Source organism: Cyanistes caeruleus, chromosome 9 (assembly GCF_971803275.1).
Source record: "Cyanistes caeruleus chromosome 9, bCyaCae1.hap1.1, whole genome shotgun sequence".
Lineage (NCBI taxonomy): Eukaryota > Metazoa > Chordata > Aves > Passeriformes > Paridae > Cyanistes > Cyanistes caeruleus.
In genome coordinates this window covers 30987867-31007850 of record NC_141709.1, presented here as the reverse complement: position 1 = coordinate 31007850, position 19984 = coordinate 30987867, and the positions used below count along the sequence as shown (strand labels likewise).

At 45.1% G+C, this 19984-nt stretch overlaps 1 protein-coding gene across 5 annotated transcripts in view; it reads left to right on the top strand.

Moving 5' to 3' along the window:
- Positions 1–19984, top strand: part of DAB1 (DAB adaptor protein 1) — a 418255-nt gene that overhangs the window by 189891 nt on the left and 208380 nt on the right. For all 5 annotated transcript variants that reach the window (XM_086841649.1, XM_086841645.1, XM_086841640.1 and 2 more), the window contains exon 2: positions 9428–9499. The gene's annotated coding sequence lies outside the window, so the exon portion shown is untranslated. The remainder of the gene's footprint in view (positions 1–9427; positions 9500–19984) is intronic.

The window sequence follows — 19984 nt, the reverse complement described above, 5'->3', positions numbered from 1 at the left end:
ACAACTAGCCAAGTGCCAGACCTTGGAGAATTTATGGTCTTGGTGGCCAGAAAAATAATATATAATGAAAAATAATATATAATGATATTAACCTATAAACTTTGCTGAAAGACCAGAAATCCTTGTGTCAGCTCTGATGTGAACCATTCAAGTGGGCTCTTTGGTTTGCTCACCTGGTTTGTGTATTATGAATTATTGTTCACTGATTTCCTTTGCCAGATTCTCTCTCAGCAGAAGTCAGAGAGCAAACACAGGCAGGACATTTGTGGGATTTGTAAGAGATCCCTGAAGTTCCCTTCACTGTGTCTTGTCATGGGCTTTGCCTTGCACCTGAACTTCTCAGAATCCTGGGGCATGGCTCACATTGGCCATTGAGGTGCTCCAGGCAACACCTGCAAGCAGAGCTGCTCCTGTGGCAGCACCCACCTTCACTCTGGGCACCCAGGCTTGTTCCTGGATGGGACCTCGCTGGAGATGCTCCAGCTCCAAGGCCTTTCCCTTGCCTGGGAGCATTTCCAGATCCATTCAGTGTGGGAGAGGGTCTGGGATGAAAAGGGAAACAAAGGGAGAGAGGTGGGGAGCAGGGAGGCAGCAGGGCTGTGGGAGGAGTGGGAAACTTGGACTGATCAAGTGCCAGTGATGCTGGGCTGCTGGTGTTATCCCAGTGCTTGTGCTCTGATGGGGAGCTAACAAATAATAAATCTGAGCAATGTTTTCAGACTGTGTGAAAATTAAGGATTTTGAGGCAAGCCTTCTCCAGATATTTAAAATTCAGCAAGCTTTTTTTGTCCTGGGTCTTGAGATGTTAATAACTTTGACTAATTGTCAACACCACCAATTACTATGACTGATACCTTATCATTTCCCACAATGAGCAATGCTAATTAAAATTGATTGTGCTGCTGTTCTGGCACAGCAGCAAGTTTCCTTTTCATTTTTTGTTTAAACATGAGCTTATTGTGCCTATTTGGTGAATTAAATAAGGAAAGCTCATTATTCTGATGTTTATTTTTGAGCAGGGGTTTTAAGCCACATTGGAAGCCTGTTACAAGTGTCAAAGAAATAGAAGAGCTTGAATAAATTGTGTTTTTTGGAGTACCAAAACATACACCTAATAATAATATTTAGCACTTTTATACCACAGTGCTTCTTATGCGATCACATTTCTGCACAAACGTAACCACTTCTATTATCTCTGTAAGGTGGGCAAACACTGTTATTGCTGTTTCACAGACGCTGCAGCAGATATGCCAGAGCTTTGATTCCCTAATAGCAGAGCACTTCAAGCTATTCACTTCAATTAGGTTACAGATCCCTGTCTTACAGCACTCTGAGCTGCCTAAGTTACGATTTGCAAGACTGGCTTTGCTTGAATTTTATCCAAACTTGGCCTTTTATTTCTCACTCCTTTTTTTTATTTTTTTATTTTTGAAAGCATGATTATTTCTTTCTCCCAAAGGTAGGATCAGGAATCCTTTCCTGCTTGTCTGCCCAAGTGCTGTAAATGTTGATTCTGCCCATGCAGAGCCATGTAGGGGAGGGATGGGGCTGTGCAGCTTCGTGTCCTGTGCTGAGCCTTTGCTTCATCAGCTGAATCTCCCCGTGTCAGGAAGGGATGTTCTTTATTGGGTAGAAGCTGCTTGCAGGGAGGAGGGATGGCTGAACAGTAGCATGGAACTCTGAAACTCCTGTTATCTATTTCCTGTTGCACTCTGAATTTAGCTGTGGCTTTACATGAACTTTTCCGTGGGGAATATTTATGGGATGTGTTATCATTGGAAGATGCACCTGAGTTTTTTAACTATTCTGCTGGTATCTTCCCCTTAAGTGGCCAATTGCAGTTAATAGCACAAGTCTGTGACCTTATCTTGCTGGAGATTGATTTAATCTGAACAATTTATTCTTTCCATGATCAATATGAAATGAGTTAATATGTAATGGATATAAATGCATGGAATTGCCTGATATATTCCTTACTTCCTCCTGCTTAGTTCATAAAAGGAGTCAACGATGTCATGGTAGTTATTAAAAAAAAAAGGTCTTTTAAAGAATTCTACATGTTGCACTTTTTCATAAACAAGATCTCCCTTAGGCTTTGACAGAAAGGGGACCCATGTTTGCCTGCCTGGTGCCTTTTGTGAGCACTTACAGAGGAGTGTGTCAATTAAAAAAATATTTCGTGATTATTGGGAAAAAAGCGAAAGGTCTGGCACTTGAAAGCAAGATTAAAATATTTTAATTACAGAAACACCACCAGCAAAAATCATATCTGAAAAGTAAATGTTTCAGTCCTGATTTCTGATTATTTACAGCTACATGACTTTCCCTTGAGCATGGGTTAATTCTGACCCTGATAGGAATTAGGAGCAACCTTGGAAATCTGTAGAGCTGCTTTTGCCATGGTGCCACGCCTGACCCCAGTGCTCCTTGCTGAGAACAAGGGGACCTGGCCAGCAGGGCCTCGTCCCTCACATGGGATGTCCCTCCTGAGCAAGTGACCCTGTTTAATTTGTGTGGGGAAAATGCTGGGGAAGTGAAAAGTGTCACCCAAGGGAGCTGTGGGGTTTGTTTGGTGACACCGAGCACACCGTGAGCAGGGGAGCTGTGAAGTGCCAAGTGTGTCTCCCTGGAGCACACCAGACCCAGTTCTCCTCTCATCTCTGCTGATGTCTCTCCATGGACTAGGCTGAAGTTGCTTTTGGTTTATGCTGTGCAAAATCAGAGAGGAATCACGGCTGGCTGACTCCCCTGGCGGAACCAGATGAACGTAGAGGCAGAAGTTTTTTTTTTTGCTTTCTTCTCTGGTTTCAAATGTCCCCTGGAGTTTCATTGTGAAAAGTCAGTTATGAAAATTGAGAGTGTGAGGGGGGGAATATGTCATTTGGGTTGTGATTTGCTGTTAATTAAAGTTTAGTGTGACACATCCTTTATGTCTGGGGATTCCTGAGTCTCATCTCAGTGGCCTGGGTAGAACGGAGGAGCATCTCCATCGAGATCAATGCTCATTATTATTTTCCTCATTATCATCATGATCCTCATCAGTATTTGTTCTACAACACTGGCTGTGGAACAGAAGCACAGGCAGAGATGACCTTCGCTCCTGTTCAAAACCTTTCATTTTTAATGGATAAGAGACTCAGGGGCTGGGGAGGGGAAAGTGACAGTGAACTGACAGGGAATTAGATCCTGCTACTCAGAAGTCAAAATTGGCCACCTCAAGCACAGCAAGCACTTGATGGTCTGACCACCTTGTTTTACTGGCTGACCTCCTGTAAAATCTGAAAAAAAGGACCATAGGAAAAGATGTATCCCTTCAAGTTGGGGACTTGGACCTTTCTGCTTAAAATGCTTAAAATCAGCTCTTTTGGAAGGTCTGTGCCAGAGAAGATCCTGCCAACCTGACAGCTCATTGCTTCTGGTTTGAGATGGAGGAGGAGGTGTGTGATTTCTGTGTGTCATCTTCTGACAAGCAGCTGATAATCCCCCAAGCATTCCCTCAGGGCTGGTGGTTTTCCTTTTTGCTGATGGGAAGTCATCCAGGGCTCAGGGAGTGGATAGTGCTGCTCAGGCTCTCACATGGAAATGGTGGACTGGACTTGGGGAAAATTATTTTGATTTATTTCCACTTAAAAACAGAGTAGGATGGTGAGAAACAAAGACAAAAGCTAATACACCTCCTTCCACTTCTTCTCGGTCCCAAGTCCAGTTTTTCATGGCCAACTCCTCTTCCTCCTCCCTGCCAGCCATGCAGGATATTTGGGAATGGGGGATTGTGGTCAGGCCATAACAGGTTCTCCATGGGAGTCATGTTAGGTTGCAAGTCTTTTGGTTAATCCATTTTTCTCTAAATGCTCATGTAAGGGTTTTGCTGGTTTTTGGAATATCCAAGTACAGATAGATTTGTTTAATTAAAGATAGAACAGTGCCAATTCATTACAGAAAACAAACTACGCTTGTTTTTTTCTGAAGAAAAGAAGGTTGTATGGCAAGTTGCAGAATTAATACATCACTAAAAACAAATAAAAATCCAAATTTCTTCCTCTCCTTCCTCTCTAAGTCTTGAGGATCTGTTTGGCCTCACCCCAATCCTCATTTTTGCTGCAGCACTGGGTGCTCCCCAGTTTCAAGCCCTGCATGCCCCTGTGTGCTCTCCAGGTTGTTCCAGGAACCTGGTTTGGGGAGATGTTTTGGTTTCACACATCAGCTTCAGGAGGTGAAATAGTGTCCTATGGAGATGTTTGCTGTGTGTAAGAAGAGGTTTGGGGCTGTTGGGGACCCAGAGGGGGGGGTGAGCTGCTCCCTCGTGTGTGAGTGCTGTATCCTGGTGTGTTTGTGGCTCACATGGGTGAACAGGCTGTGGCTCTGCTTTCCTGGAACTGCAGTGAGGTTTGACCTCTCCTGGTCCTGAACCAAAGGCTGACCCTTTTGGGTGAGGTCTCTGCTGCTCTTTGCAGCCAGCTGCAGACCTAAAGCTTTTTATGCAACTAAACGACTGGGGAGAGGCTGCCCAAAACACTTCTCTCCTGGGGAAGGCCCTTTCATGGCCCTAGGGGTGTTTTAGCATTATGGATTTTCCAAAGGGATGCTGTTGAAAGCCAGGTTGCCAGTGTGCATCTGGGTGTTCTGAGCAGCTGCTGGCACCCAGAGCTGGGTGTTGGGGTGGCTGTGGGCTTGGTGGAGGGTGATTTTCCCCATTTGCTCAGCACAGCTAATGAGCACACAGATCCTCATCAGAACCGACCAGGAACAGCCTCTGCTGACCAGAGTTATGGGAAAGCTGTGTTTGGTGCATGACAAATAACAGGATGTGGCATATTTTTCATTATTAGCTCTGAATCTATACAATTAGTGGTAGAAAATAAAACAATATTTATTTATCTGTGAAATTTAATGATAAAATAATAGCCAAGGAAAGTATTGATCCCTCCCTTGACCACTCTCTCCAGTGGAAAGTGTCCTTGCCTGTGGCAGGGGGGGTTGGAACTGAATGATTTTTTTAGGTCCCTTCCAACCTAAACCGTTCTGTGATTCTATGATAAAATAGGAATTTTCATTTTTCCACCAGTTTGCATGTACCAGAGTTGGCAGTACATCTTGTATGAACCTTAACTCCTCCATCCTGTTCCTTTCCCTTCCTTCCACCAAAACTCCTTCTTTTTCCCTTCCCGTGGGTGATGAGGAATGTTTGTGCTCAGGGATAGAAAGGACAGGATGCCTTCCGGTGACACCAGGAAGAAAATGATCCAGGGAGTTACAGACCACTAAGCCTTTCATTTGTACCTCGTAAACTGCTTCAAATGATAAGGGGGAAAAAAACCCCCACAAACCAAACATTTGGGAGATGTTGATAAGATCAGGCTTATCCAGTAGAAAGGTAGTGTAGGATATGGCTGGAAGTGATAGGGAAAGCCTAGGCTTGATGACCCAGCAGGTCACTTACAGTCTTTCTCTCTTAATCTCTTCGAAGTCTTTGAACTTGTCAATACGAAAGGAAGAGAGAGGAACTGGCTTATCTCATTTATTTACGATGCTGAAAGGTCTTTGCAAGGCCCCTTGTAGAAAACAGTCAGAAAGACAAGGTGGGTGGGTGAAAGGGAAAAGCAGAGTCAGGAATCAAAACCTGAAGCAAAGATTAGGAATGACTGGGGAATTTTCACCATCACAGAGGGTTAAACCAGGGGTTCCTTGTGTGTTCCTAAGTCCTGTATCAGGTCTTTGATTTGGGATGGAGAAAGAAAAGAGGGAAGCACAGCCAGGTCTGGGGTAGCAAAAAGCCACTGAGGTCAGTCAGGTCCAGGGAAGGGAAGTGAGGGGGGACAGAACAACCTGAACAGTAAATACATGACATAAATAACCTCCAACAAAATGTCCTGTGTTAATGAGTGGCTTTCTGCCCACCCTGTGGTTTCAGTTTGAGTTTGGTGTGGTCAAACCAGAAGCAAAAGTCTTTGGTTCTGCAGCCCACGGAGGAGATCTTGGTGGGGCTGCTGATGGGGAGGAGATGCTTTTTCCCTGATCACCTTCCCTGCAGGCTCTGCAGTGCAAAACCAGCTGTGCTTTTTCCAGAAGCACAGAAGGGTTAGACAAACACATCTGCAGTGTTATCTGAAAGGCCAGCAATGGTGCTCAGCATCAGAGCAGCCTCATTACTGAAGGAGCCCAAACTAAGAGGCTTCAAATAACACTACTGGGATTTAAGTTAATTTTTTTTCCTTCCATTTAAACACTGCATTTGTTTCTTCTCAAGAGTCGTGTCTGTCTCTTTTTCCTAAACAGAGATTTTGAGTAAGGGTTAAACAAACATCATTTGTTTGCATTCCCTGCTGCTCTGTCAGCTGAGTGTGTTCCCTGCACCATTGATTCAAAAGACAGCCCCACCTCTGAATTGATGGAGCCTCCTGCCTCCCTTCCACTCCTTGCCATCCCTCTGCCTTTCCCCACCACTTTTTAAGCTGGAGAAGAACCACTGGATGTCCCTTTGAAATCCAGGGGCTGAAGTCCTGGATGTCGCTAATGAGCAGTGAAAGCCTTTTAAGGAGCTGAAACATTGCATTGTTATGATTTGGGAAACAAAAGCTGAATTAGAACTGTAACACTTAACTGTGGCATCCCACTTTATTTTCCTCTAATGCAGGCTAAGCTGCCTCACAGCAATCTTTTAAATGTAATGATTGAGACTATTATAGGAAATACTATACAAAGCAACATTTTTTTTTTTTTTGCAGCCTAAATAATAAGTAGGGCAAGGTTTTAAATGAGGCTAGAGTAATGAATGCTGTACAATAATTTTGATGATAAATTTCCCCGGAGGATAAAGTGGAAGAACAGAAGCAGGCTGTATTTAATCATGCAAAGTTAAAGGAATGCAGACCAACAAATATTTATAGAAATGTACGGATTTTCTAACCTTTCCTGAGATATTCTTGCCCCTTTTCACCTGTGAGACTTCGCAGAAGTTCAGGTCTTTCAGCACATAATAATTAGGAGGAGGAATTGATCACATAGGGTCAAGTGTTTCTTTGATGTAGAGCACAGAAATTCCTGCTTCCTCGCAGGCTGGAGGACTCCAACAATGAGACATTTGTTTTTCACAGCTCTTTCATTCATCAGCGTGTGTGAAAAGCTTACTTTGAGCAGAGACACAGCATGGGATGACACACTCTGCTCTTCACCCACCACTGACCCAAGGAGCTGTGTCCCCACCAGGGCAGGGCAGAGATTCCCCCTCGAAAAGCAGCAGGGATGCTTTTGAGAGAACAGTGAGAACTTAGAGCATCGCAGAGGTGGGACCTGGGCTTCTGTGTGCTCAGCAAGCTCCAAATCTCTGCCCACAGATGTGCCAGCCATCCTCCTCAAAGGTGCTGCTCCTCAGCTCTGGCTGCTTCTGTTTGTCTTGAGGACAAAAGCATCACTTCAAAAACCAAGGGACAATAAAAAAGTCGCTGCAGACACCTGGTTGTTCTGCATGGATGCACTTGTGGAAGGGTTAGACAATCCATAAAGCATAAGATTGGGTTGCTTTGTGGGTTTTTTTAAGAAAGAACAGTTAAAGTAGGGTGTTTCAGTGGAACTTCAGCTTAACCTCCAACAGCATCCACTCAGCAGAGGCAAAAACCTGAGGATTTCTGTTCTGCTGATCAATACTTACAGCATATATTGATTTCCAATTTAGGTGTTAACTTTTTAGCTCTTAGAAGTGCTCTTGATATCAATTTTCACCTTGCCTGGTGTTCATTACATGCTGAACGCTGTGGCAGTGAGTGAGCTCAGATCCCATCTGGAGGGACGATTAATTCCAGCCACTTCAGGACTGCAAAGATTTACTCGCCAAGCATCGTGCCAGCACAAAATATCTGTGCTCAAGGCAGTGACCTGAGAAACGCTTTCACTCCAGCCTCCCTCCGCCTTCTCAGTCTGTGTAGTCATCTCTGAAATCACAGAATAAGCTAATAAATAGTGCTGTTTATTATGTCCGCGTTGTTTCGGTGCAATAATTCACAGGCAAAGAGCCCGGGGTGGCGGGCTGAGGTTGCTGGGTTTTGTTTAAGCAATAAGACACACATGAGAAGCAGCGTGTCCCCGGGTGATGGTGCCTTAGGAGGCACAAGGTCAAAAGGCTCAGTGACTTTAACTACCTGAGATGTGCCGTGTAATCCCCTGCAAATGGGTTGTGTGCGATGTCTCACTGCTGCATCCCACGGGGAATTATTACATGGGTTCCCTCTGTAATTGTCACAGGGCTGACATCACCGGCTGCCAATCAGAAATCCTCTTGGTCTTGGATTTTAGCGCCTTAATTTCAAGTTCGGGTCACCTGAAGAAATGGATTTTGTTAAAAATGATGTTTTATCCTCTTTGCGCTCCGAGTCCCATCTGCCTGCTGTGTGCCTGTGTCGTGCAGGAGCTTTTGTGTCACCATCAGGCGCTAAACAGTGACTCAAAGTCCTTCCAGAGTTGGTGACAAGGGAGCCATGGGCTGGCTCCTGGTGCCCAGGACATGATCCAGGCTCAGGGAGCCAGGTGAGAGCCTCGGGAGGCAGCCTGGCAATTCAAAATAATTGCATAGCCATCAAATTCTTTCGGCCCGCGCTGTCTTTTCCTTTTTATTGGCGAACATAATCCCAAAATAATAAAATCATCCCGGTTTACAGTTACTGCTGGTAAAATAAGCACACCTAGGTCAGAGCCTAAGCAGCCTGAGCAGGTGAGGAGCAAGCCACAAGGATGCTCTTGATCCCAGTTTGATTGAGGGGACTCTGGACACTTGTTCCCTTTGGAAGGGGAGGATGAGGGGTTCCAGATGGGAAGATTTCCCCCTTCTTTCTCCCCACTTTAAGCCCCAGCAGAAGCAAATATAAAGGCACAGCCCATAGGAATTTCTCTGCAGCCTCCTGAACTGGTTTCACTGTCTTCCAGCCAGCAGCTGCTCCTTCAGCAGGGGAGAGGAAATCCTGTGGTCCATCCCAGAGAATGCTTTTCCTTTGGGAAAACGGGAATAGATGCCAGAGGTCATGACTTCGGTCTCAGTTCATCAGTGGGTGGGACAAGGGTATCTCTTTGTGGGAAGGTGTGAAATCCACAGCTGAGGAAATGCTGTGGAAGTTGCTGTTCAGCTGCACTGGAATTTAGGGACAAAGCGAGAGGAATCCTCACCCTGCTAGAGGGCAAAAATTTGACAAATAGCTTTAAAGGTTTAAAATAAATCTATCTTCATAATCTGACTGCTGTGCTTTTTTCCTTAGGTGTGTTATAGAGGTAATGATACTTCTAGAGTGAACTCAATTAACCTTCTGCAGCCTTCCGTGTGACAGGGAATCCTAAATCTTCTATTTTATGAGTGCATGTGCAAAATTTGAAGCTACTCTGAACTTAACATTAATAAATGCCCTTTTCTAATTGGTGCCCATTTGTTTGTTTTCTTTTCCAGTGAGAAAGACATGGTGGCTGTGAGTGGAATGTAGTGTTCATGGTTGAAAAGAGATTTCCACACAGGAGCGAGGTATTGTCATTGTTGTTGTTATTATTGTTGTTATTATTATTATTATTTTCAAGAATCTGCTTCTTGTGTGTGGATGCCTTTGGAGTTTCCATTGTTCAGTGATTTTATAAGATGATCTTCAGGACTTTATCTTGGGTTCTCTGCATTGTTTTGCATAAATGGACATCCATTGCCAATAAGAATTTGACTCTCCTCTGTCTGATAGCCAGTGCATTTTGAATGTCCTTTAGAAGCGCTGTGGAAAAAAAGATACAGGGTGAAAAATCTGTGTATTTAGAGTGAAAAATCTGTGTATTTAGACTTCCACAGCTCAGTTTCCTTACAAAACTCCCTTCTGCCCTGTGATACATCCTGGTAGGTGCACTCTGCATCAGGAGACTCAGTAGTGTCTGCTCCTGAGATCTTTGCATGAACACATTCCGTGCAGAGCAAAATGTTTCATCTGGGAGGGAGGATGTCAGCGATAAATGAGAAAACAAGAGAAATGGATGATGGCCCATAATGCAAACCCTATAATATAATCATTGTTGTTTGATAAAAGAGACACTTGGAGCAACTCTCCGTGCCCTGCTAGGTATGTCTGGATTTATTATTCAAAAAGACACAATCAAATCTCTTCATTCCGTTGACAAATGGGAGCTATTCAATTCCGTATCTGCCTCTTATTTATAGCATATAGAGGGGTGATTTATATGCTGGCTGCAGATCTTCCAAAACAGTTTTAATTAGCAGCATTGGCTATTAGAATGAGAGTCCTGTAGCTTGCCTGTCATACACATCCCCTTAAAACCGAACAGAAATCTTACTCTTTGCCAGGCAACGCTTCTCTTATTTTTTTTTCGGTGGTGCCAGCAAGAAAATGCCCGTGTGCTTTAGGAGCTGAGAGGTTGAATTGGTGTTTGCAGCTCTGAGGGGCAGGCAGGGGAGGGCAAGGAAGGAAATTTCTTTTTATTTATTTATTGGTGAGCCTTTGGGAGGACAGGGCAGCCTTTGGGGCGTTGGCACCAACAGCACGTGGGAGCTCCCAGACACGATCCGCGACTTGGGGTGTGAGGATAAAGTCAACACCAAACACACCAAGGCCAGCTGAGGCTGGGAGCACTGGCATTTTGGGGTTTTGCCGTGCAATTCTGTGCTTGGAGGAGGATGGATCTGAGCTCTCACCTCGCTGTGTCCTGTGGTGGGAGCGTTGGGCGCTCCTCCCGGCGCGGCCGGCGGCCGGAGCGCGCACAGCGATGTTTTTGCTGGGAGCGCTGTCTGAAGATGTAAGCAAGCGTTCCCCAGCTGTGCCCTGCTCCACAGAGCTGCTCCAGCTCGTGGGCTAATTGGTACCCCTGAGGTTCAGAGCAGAGGCAGGCACGGCGCGGGGGGCAGCTCGGCAAAGGCACTGGTTTGAGTCTCTATTATTTTCACACATCTGATAGGAATGTGATCCCTTTGAGACCTCAGCCTATCTGTCAAACCTGAGATCAGCCAACAGGTTCAAAAGTTATTTGGGGAAGCAATGAGTGACAGAACAATTGCACAGCTCTTGTTTTTTTCCTGAGAAACCAGGCTAGAAAAGCGCAGGAAACATAAAGAGTATTTTTTGTGCTTTATGCGGTGTGTGTAGCATGCAGAATGCTCTGTTGTTATGCTTCCACTGATCTTTTTTTGACATAAGCAATGCAGTCATTCTGTCTTTGCATCAAATAAGTCTTTGTACTACTTGTCACCAGCTCACAGTGTCTCTGTCTGTGTGTAAACTCAGTGTTTGCTGCATCCCCCCCGTCACAACTGTGCTGCTGCCTGCAGCTGGGTGGTTCTGCTCTGGCTCTCGGTGCTTTACAGCGATGCTCTCTTGCTGATATTTACTCTGGAGAGTAAGAAAACCTTAGGAAATCTGAAGTTTGAGGTTGAAAATAACATGAAAAGAGAGGACATGGGCACTGGAGCTGGTGACAGAGGTTTGGTGTCTTTGCCTGTCCTTCCCTCGGAGGAGGTCAAGGAAAGAAGGCACAACTGAGAGAGAAGATTGGATGAAGTTCATTGCTGCCCTGCCAGCATTGTACATTTGTGGTGCTTGGGAGACTGATGGGAAAATGAGGAATTAGGAAAGGACATTAAAAACAATCCTGCTACAAGCAAGCCTGAGATTAATGTGGTCAGAAAGAAGGAATGGAAATGATTCTTGCGGTTTGCAACGGGGAGGTGATGGACTCTGCAGCTGGGACAGCGAGACATCCACGGGTAATTCACAAATCTGGGGGAAAAAAAGTCACAGTTCTTGGGCTGAATACAAGTTATATATATTTTTTTAAAACCTACAGAAATTGTGTTGTAGGTATTTTGTTTCATTTCCTGGGTGTTTTGATAAAGCACACTGGTTAAGGAAGCTTTCAAATTATTAACATCTTCAGCCTTGTCTTTGAGCCAAGTGAGCAGTATTTGGTGAGCTGTCTTTGGGCATTACACTAAGTGCTTTTCTACTGCAATTCTAATAGAGTGTAGGGCTGAATTTGATAGTGTTACCTATTAGTGATTAGAGAGTGAAGGGCTTTCAGTGTGTCTGTACTGCAGTTGGCTTTGATTGATAAATTGGGCATTATGCATTTCATATTTTTTTAATTCTGCCTTGAAGTAATGAGATTCCTTATTCAAATTCCTCTTTTCCCTATCAGTTTGGAAACATTTTGGGGGTATGAATGGGGAAGGAAAAGAAAGAGGAGAGAGAACAGTTTTGTTCATAAACAAATTGTGCATTATTCAGAGGCACAGGTGGAACTTTGCTGCAGAAAGGTACTTCTAAATTACCCAAATATTAACGCTGTAATTATTAAGCATGAAATATTCTGATTATTGTATGAGTTATGAATTATGGATCAGGAAGGGTAGCAAAGTCATGGCTGCCTTATAGAGAATGATATGATGGGAACATGCAGGAAGATGACTGACAATTCCCTCTTCACGTTTTCATGGGGTCTTTCATAGGGAAAGTGCAACCTCAAAACACTCAGAGAATATCCCACTGCCCAGCAGGGCTGACTCCAACAGGAGCTCCAGCAGTGCTCACTGTTAGGATATATATTTATTTCTCTGTACCTGGGCTTGCTCTGGCAAGAGGTCCTGCCCTATTCCTCTCCAGCTCTTGAGATTAACCCACAGCTGCTCCTCTATCAGTTTTCCAGTTTGTACCTACCCAGCTGCTTGCCTTTTCTGCTGGTACATCTATTTTCTCCAGACAAGCCCAGTTTTGTTTTACTTCATTTTTCAGAGGAGGGCTGTAATGTATTTGAAATGTCTGCCATTAACTTTTGAGATTCAGTGACCTTTGTTAATCAGGAAGGAGGGGTTTTTGAGGTCTACAGGAAGAATTAATCATATGTAAACAGTTTGCTTTAAAAAGTCTCTTACCAAATGTGGGATTTCCCAGGTAGCCTTGGAAAGGTCAGAGGCTGGAGGCAGAGGCTGGGAGCAGCTGGAGAGCACTGCAGGAGGACAAACCCTCCCAGAGCAGGTTCAGAAGTGGGGAGAGACCTGTGGTATCACATGGCACTGGGGAGAACCCATTGTCTTTGAGAGGCTGGACTCAGGCCAGAAATTTGGAGTACCTAAGGAAGCAATACACAGAGTGGCACCGTGTATTTCAAATTACAAAAGCACATTTCTGTGATTTCAACAAAATGTTCCTGGGCCCTACAAGACTGGAAACCATATTTGGCTGAGAGAAACCATGAGGATTTTGGATAAGTTTCCAGTCAGCTGCTGGCACAGTCCCTTCTCCCAGGCATGCAGGGAGCTGGAGTCTAAGGGAGAAGTTTGCCTCATGGACCCTGTTTCTGTCAGCTCTTGGTGTGGCAGTTCATGGTCAGTGGGGACAGGTAGCTCCAGAACTGCCTGTGCAGACTCCCAAAAAGCAGAAAGGCTTTTCCCCTCAGGGGGGGCTTGATGTCCTGGATAAATTTGATAAAGTTCAGCTCGAGGGATTTCACAGTATAACAACCCTATCTCTCCTCCAGCCTCTGTAGCAGTGATTATGGGACCTTCTAGCTCTGGGTGAGAACCACAGAGGGAAAAGGGTTCATGGAGAAAAGTGCAGCTGTCAAAAGAGGGGGACAATCAGTGTCATCAATACTCTAAAGGCTGCAGTGTCTTGGTATGCAGGGTCCTTGCAAAGGAGAGTCTTTATTTGAATTTTAGAGAACCCTGCCAAACCCCTTAATGTGCTTTTATTGCATTTTGCTGTACTCAGTGGTGGTTTTTACCTGGGTGTGCTGGGTCTTAGTGAAGCTGATTTTAGAAGATATCTCACAAATTAGGTACAGTGCAGCTCTGTTGTTCCCCCCCTTTAACTCCTGCAGGTGATGAAGTGGAGCCTGTTCTCCAATTTGCTTCCAAGGTTTTATCAAATCTTGGTGAATAATAGCATTTGGTGTTAGAGGGAAGCCCCTTTGGAGGGTTTCACTCACAGAAACACATCTTGTGACAGAAAGGGGAGTTTTCCACTCTTTGCCATGCAGGGGAAGCACTCTGGGGAAGGGAGGGGGATGCCACCCCTCTGCAGTGTGTGCTGTTCTCTAGGGATGGATTCAGGGCCACTCTTCAGAGGAACCTCACTCCAGGATGGCTCAGAGCCCCAGGGGCTTCTCCAGGCTCATCCTGCAGCAGTGAAGTGTGGGCATTGCTCTTTCTCCCAGTGATTAAAGGACAGAGCTTTCTCTTTGAAGAGTTCATTCCCCAAAACCATTAATGGAAAAGTTATGTGCTAGAAACATTTCCACCCGATCCAGAACACACAGAAAGTCTGGATATGAATGATTTAAAGACTATGGGGAAGCATAAAGATGTTAAGGTGAATTTACTACTTTGTTCAGCACATAGATTGTGTGAGGGGTCTTCAGTATGAATTAAAGAAAGGTTCCAGCCATGAGATATTACAGTTTAATTCAGACATTAGTAGAGCCAGGGAGAAGACAGTAATGTATTGCACAACTAAATAGGATTTCCATACTGGATTGCACCTGTGATCTATATGGACAGTGCTGCCTCTGTCAGGAGGAATAATGTGATGGGGATAATAGGCAGCTGTGGAAGGATTTACCTGGAGCAAGCTCTGTCTGCTAATAGCTGGCTCATATCCCAACCTAACGGTGCGAGTTCACTGTTACAGTGTCCTGCTGGACGTGAGGGAGGATGTTCTCCTGACCTTCAGCAGCCTCAAGGCATTAATGAATCACTCACATCTGCCCCTTGCTCATATCAACCAGCAGCAGGTTCTGTGGGACAATGTGTTTAAAAACAGAGGGAATTTTTTTCTTTTTAAAGGCAATTTGAAGTATGGTGATGTCAGTCATCTGCTGCCACGCTTTTGTGCTGAGGAGGTGGATCATTACAGAGCCCACAAAATCTTCATTAAATTGCTCATTATTCAAGTAGACCAACATAATTTCTTACTTATCCCTTATTCAGATTGAAGATGGCACCAGATTTCTTTGCCTCTAAAAATATTTACAGATGGTACCTAGTCTTTTTAACTGTTTTTTTCCTTTTTTGAGGTCAGGTGTGCCAGTTTCAGTCAAGGCTGGATAAACTTCCTGCCTTGGTTTTTTAAAGCGTCATTTCTTGTTCAAGTCTCTCTAGATCTTTGCTTTGACTTTTGACCACTTCTGTTCACAGACCTGTGACTTTTCTTGGAGCTTTTATTTCATCTTAGAAAACCTGGAGGAAATAGAGGTGGCGGAGGTACAGCACTGTGCCTGTGCCACGTGCGCGCTACAAGATTTGCTTCAGCCCTCTGGAGGCCTTCTTCCTGCTGATTGTTTTTATTTTTATTCCTTTCCCCAGTTTAAGCCATTTCCAGCAATGGCTCTGAGGTAATCCCAGAGCTCTGTCTCTTTTTTGGCTGAGGATGTTGCAGGGTCCATCAGCCCAGGCTCTGCTGCACATCCGCAGCTCCGCCGGCTGTTTGCCGCTCTCTGTACAAGCGGCGCTCCCGGAGCCGTGCGGTGAGAACAGATGGGCCAGGGAAGTACCTCGCTCTCCGTGGGTCTGGAGAATGAACTCATTATCCAGCCAGTGTCACACCAGCCTCAATTACCAGCGGCTGCTGTAAAAAACAAACCCTGGAAAGCAGAGCCTGGCGGGGCGTGAGCGTGGCAGCGCCAACCGCGACGGCGCTGCTGGGCGAGAAGCTCGTTGGGAATGAGAGATGGGGAGGGAACCTGGAAAGGCAGAGAGTTACAAGTAGGCATCAAAAAGCCTCATAAAAATGACAGTTAATGCTGCTTTTGGGAATTAAAAAGTGCCACGTGGAGAGGGGGCACGTTTTAAGATGAGGACAGTTCCTTAGGTGGCACCTCCTCCAAGGATTCCCTAAAAAGGCCATAAAGTATTAACAAAACACATTTTTAAAGATGTTCAAACATAAAAAAGGGACCCAAACCTTCCAGGTTGTGTTAGACCAGAGAGGTAACTGAACAGCTTTCCATCTTTCTCCTCTTGAATGCCACCTGGGAAACACCTCTGACTCTGCTCACAAGGTTGAGAATTGCAGGACTCCTCTGCAGCTGCTGCTTTGGTTGCTGGTAAAGATAGGAAAAATTTTGGCACTAGTTACTCAGAGGAATATAAAAAACATCAGAGCTGGCAGCAGCATTGTAAAGGGAAAGTGCAGAGTGGGAAACTTTTGTTTATTTTAGCAAAATCCATGAGGAGCGTGGGGGAAATTGTTGTCTCTGGGTTACTCTGTGGATTTGTAAGTGTGTGATTGATAGTGTGTTAATAGTATTAAGCTCTCTGATTCAGTGTTATTGTTGGGAAATCTGGCTGCTTGTATAATCCCAACATTTACACTCCCAAGATTTATACAGGCAGAGCACATAGTATGAACCAGGGCTGTGTGGAGTGGGGTGCTGCACCCACAAGGGGAAGTCTCATCAAATAAACACCTGAGTGACCCCAGTGTCACCTCCTGTGCGGGGAGAAGTGGGAGGGCACGCCAGCTTTCAATTAGGCAGAATTTTCTGCTTTTAAAATGGCTAAAGACAACAAAAATATGTCCCCACAGGCTGCTTCTGGGGTGTTTTGTGTTAAACCGGTGCCTGGCACAGCTGGCACGGCGATGGTGCGTAACCTTTGCAGTAGGTGAAGTGCTGGAGGCGGACAGATGTCGTTGGCTGGGATTGTGCATTCCCTGCCCACACAGATGGTCCTTTGGAGCACCCTGGCAGCCTCTGCCTCCCCACACCCCTTCCCACCTGTTGGCACTCACAGATCCAGCTGAAGAGAGGCTGAGTTCTGGGGAGAGCAGGACAAAAAGATCCAGCAGCACTTCTGGCTGTGGAACAAGGAAAGCTGTGTGCAGTGCATAGCAAGGAAGCTGACAATGGGGGCTCGCTCCAGAGCAGGAGTTTTCTATCCAGAATCCTCTCTGGTAATTCACCAGATTGCAGCATGGATGGAATTACAAGGGTTTTATTTTTTTTGATGAAAGGGAGCTTCTGTCCTGAGAAGAAATAGGTGATGCTGAATTGGATTTGGTTCTTCTCCTGCGTGCTCAGCTTTATTCAGAGAATAAAAAAGGGCAGAAAAGGACAAATTGGCTCTGGAAATCACCTCCTACAAACTTGGCTTCAATCCTGCCAGCCCCTCCTATAGGAATAAGCCTCCCACCCACACAGTGCAGTTGAAGTGGAGAAGCCCCTTCCCAGAGGCAGCTGCAGAGCTTTCTTAGAGCACTTTCAGAGGGGTTTTCAGCAGACTGCACTCGTGCTGCATCCCAGGAAGACATCTCCCTCCTGCCTGGGAGCAGACATTTACCCCTTTCCCCATCTCCCACCCTTCTCCTCACAGCAGGAAGGGGCAGGAGCACTGTCTGATCCCTTCCAGCATCAGCACAGATTGGGGTGGCTTCAGCCCTTCCTCCAAAGCTGGAGATAAACCCAGAATAAGCTCAGGCCTCAGTGTGACTCATGTCACTCCTTTCTGCAGGTGAGAGGAGCACCCAGAAGTGAAATATGAAGCTGTGAGAACATCACTCAGCACTTCAGGCTTCCCTGCTTCCCTTAATGGTCTGTGGGGAATCTGCCAGGCTGGGCAATGAGCTGGCACAGCATTCCTGACCTCACAAGGACCACGCTGACTCCCAGCAGTGGGAAAACACAGTCATCATTATTTTTTTCGAATAAATCATACCTTGCAGTTATTAAATGGAGCACTGACTCCAGCTGACGTTTGAGCTGGTTTGGTTGGAGAGCAGGAGAGCTGTCCAGCAGGGAGTTTGTCAGCTGCTGCACCATGTGGACCCTCACAGCTGTTTAAGGAATAACACAATATCATGCAGAATATTTCGAATGCAGGCCCTTTGGAAAGCCTGGAAAGTGTTCCACAGATTCTTCTGCAGAGGAGGTTGCCAGTCAGTAGCATGGTTTATTTATTTTGTTTGGTTTTCTTGGGTTATTAAACATATTTTATTTATAGAGTGTGCTTTCTAGAGAACCGTCTGCATACAAGTCCTTAAATACAGCATCTGTGGGTGCTGGGCTGCTGTTTGTGTGTGTGGGGCCACTCTGGTGCCAGCAGGGTCTGCAGGAGCTCTGGGGATGTGCATGGAAGTGCTCAGTGAGCTGGAGAGAAGCACTGCTGTGGCTGAGTTTGTGTGTGGCTCCCTGAGCTCACACCCTGTTCCACCACAGCTCCTCACCTGCTGCAGTCCTTCCCCAGCCGATTTCGTGGGGAATCCAGAATGACAAACTCCAGCCATAACCCTCTTCAGCTTAAGCATGGAAGTAACTTGGTGAAAAAGTGTGAATTTGTGTGTGTGTTTGTGTGAATGTTTGCACCATCTGCTCCCCTTCCTGCAGCTCAGAGTGAGATTTTTGTCTCCTGTGCTGGGCTCACACAGGTACCTGTGGTGCTGCTGTCCTCCAGGACACAGCACAGACTGCACAGCTTTTTCCCACTAGAACACACCAATACATGGACACACTGCAGAGCAGGTAGAAATTTAGTCTGGGAATAAACACCCTCCTGCCTTTATCTCCTCTTGTCACCCTCTTAATTAAATTGATATTCCTAATATGTATTCAATTTAGAATTTTGGGTTTTTTCCTACTGAGAAGCCCAAGTAGAAGGAATTAGGTGCATAAAGGTGTGGCCAGCTGGCAGAGCTGTACTGAAATACAATTTCTGCATTTATAGGTTGGTTTTGTCCTAGCAATCTGCAGAGCAGCCAGTGGGCAAGGAAACCCTGCTTATAAGAGCTATTTCCTATGATTATTAATGCCCTGGAAGCTGCAATCAAATATTGCTAATCCATCACTCACAGTGCTTTGACACGGAGCCATCACAAGGAAAGAAGTGTAGTTTAAGTCATGCTTTGCCTGTAATGGGTTTTGAGAAAACTAAGGTTATCATCTAGAACAAAAGTCTCCAGTTGGTGTCACAAAATGAATTTAAAACTCTTCTGCTCTCTTTGCCCATGTGGGAACTGCTCGTCTCCACACGCCAGCTGATTTCTCTGGAGCAGAAAATTTTGTAGCTGGGGCTATTGAGGTTTATTAAAATGAGCTGTAGACTTTCTGTGGCAGTTTAATTCACAGTTTTCATGTCTTGGCATTTCAAATAATTTTAATCAAATAATTTAATTCAAATGATTTTAATTAATAAATTTAATTAATTCATTTTTAGGTTTACAATTTGTTCCAGAAGTAATGCAGTTTGCTGAGATTACACACATTTTCTGCAGTTTTGATTTTACTGCTGTATTCATTTAGCTCAGCAAATTTATAAAACTAATTAAAACAGAAGTACTATTTTGATTCAAATTGTGAATGAAGAGCAAGGGCCTAATGTAAAATGACACTTGCAGAGAGATTAAGACCAATTGCAACTCTAGGGGTGTTTTACAGCTTAGTTTTTAAAACTGAAAGCTATTATTTTTATAGCATATTCTTGGCATGGTTGTACAGTTTTCATGTTTTGGGATGCCAAGGGAGTGGGAGATTAGGATCTGATTCAGCAGTGTACTGAAACATGTCTGACACCAGCCATGGAGTTGGTCCTCACTGAATTCCTTGGATTTCTCGTTTGCTGAACCGAGATGGAGCTTTGGAGCCAGATCCCATTGCAGACACTGAGGTTGTGCTGCTCCCCAGCTCTTGTTAAGCCTTGCAAAAATAATCTGCAATTGCCAGGCCAGCAGCATCCAGAGGCAGCACCAGGACTTTTCCTTGTCCTGGGAGTGCTCCCTTCTGATCAGAGAGTGGGAACACGTGGGGCTGCTCGAACTCGTTTGGTGACGCGCCAGCGCGGGTTCCAACTCCAATCACCACCTTCCAAGTGACAAATCTGGAGGGGGGAGGGGAAGAGACAATCATTTAATAAATTTCTTATGAAGGCAAATGACTCATACATAAATCAAGCTGTTTCATTAAGGGGGGAAGTCGGCTGAACACGAGGTGACAAAGGTTAACTCCACACTTGTGACGCCAAACCCTGTGCCGCTTT